We start from the raw sequence: 1,351 nt of genomic DNA on the forward strand, positions 1-1,351 counted from the left end.
GCCTGTAATCCCAGCTACTCAGGAGGCTGAGGCAGGAGAATTGCCTGAACCCAGGAGGCGGAGGTTGCGGTGAGCCGAGATCGCGCCATTGGACTGAGGCAAAAGAACTGCTTGAACCTGGGAGGCAGAGGTTGCAGTGAGCCGAGATCATGGCACTGCACCACTCCAGGCTGGGCAACAGAGTGAAACTCCATCTCACCAAAAAAAAAAAAAAAAAAAAGTCAGCAACAAAAGATTTCTCAGTTTATTTGCATGTATACATTGTCACCCCAGGGAGTCAGCTCTATTTCAGGAGTCCCCAGCTCCCCTTACCGAGCCAACACCCAAAACCCACCCAAGAGGATGGGTCCTGGATAAATAATGCCCAGGACTCATATTCTAACCCCATAGGTTATAACAGAATTCATCTAGCAAAAACAGAGGGCTAGACGGCCAGTGTCCATGAGATGTCCTTGCCCCTTTGTAAACATTGACATCCAGGCCACTGGAGCCTGGGGAAAGTGTGCAAATATGAGGATGCCACACTGTGTGCCCAGGGGCCAGGTACACAGCTGGCAAACATACCCATGAAGTCCTGAGGGTCTGCCCCCACTGGAACATGGCAAGTGCCAGGGGCAGAAACAAGGCAGTTACCCCACACCCGAGGGCTCACATGAGATGGCAGCGACGCTCTTGACCATAGGAATTCTCCACACGGGCAATCTCCTGGATCACTTTGGTGAAGATGCATTGAGTCAGCTACAAGGGGAGAGGATTCAGGGCAAAAGTCAGTTCAGTGTCAATACCACCCAGCTCTGGAGTGAAAGCCCCATTCCCCGAACATGCCCACCACCAAGCAGTACAATAAGGAAAACACAGGTATCACCACCACCCTTCTAGTCTTCAGGCCCAGCACCTGATTCTCTCGAGCAGATGACTCCATAAATGTCGCTCCCCAGGACTCTGCCAGCTTCTTCCCTTCAACTGCCTGTACCTCTCTGGAAGAAAATTTGGGACATAAAGATGGAGAAATGGCAGCAAGTGCTTTGAAAAATCTTCAGAATCAAGGCTTCCTGGCCAGGCACAGTGGCTCATGCCTGTAATGCAGCACTTTGGGAGGCCTAGGCAGTGAATCACTTGAGCTCAGGAGTTCAAGACCAGCCTGGGCAACACAGTGAAACACCATCTCTACTAAAAAGAAAATGAAAAGTTTTTAAAAAAGAAAAAAAAAAAAAAAAAAAGCCAGAAGCAGTGGCTCATGCCTATAATCCCAGCACTTTAGGAGGCCAAGGCGGGCAGATCACGAGGTCAGGAGCCCCAGACCAGCCTGGCCAATATGGTGAAACCCCATCTCTACTAAAAATACAAAAAT

General features: G+C 49.9%; 1 long non-coding RNA gene across 1 annotated transcript; it reads right to left on the reverse strand.

The window, feature by feature from the left end:
• Positions 1 to 229: 229 nt before the first annotated feature.
• LOC108299278 lies at positions 230 to 1,084 on the reverse strand. The gene is made up of 2 exons (XR_001822882.2): positions 896 to 1,084; positions 230 to 738 (listed from the first exon to the last, which is right to left on the reverse strand). It is a non-coding gene; the product is annotated as an uncharacterized LOC108299278 (long non-coding RNA).
• Positions 1,085 to 1,351: the final 267 nt, after the last annotated feature.

Source organism: Cebus imitator, unplaced genomic scaffold (assembly GCF_001604975.1).
Source record: "Cebus imitator isolate Cc_AM_T3 unplaced genomic scaffold, Cebus_imitator-1.0 Scaffold4076, whole genome shotgun sequence".
NCBI lineage: Eukaryota > Metazoa > Chordata > Mammalia > Primates > Cebidae > Cebus > Cebus imitator.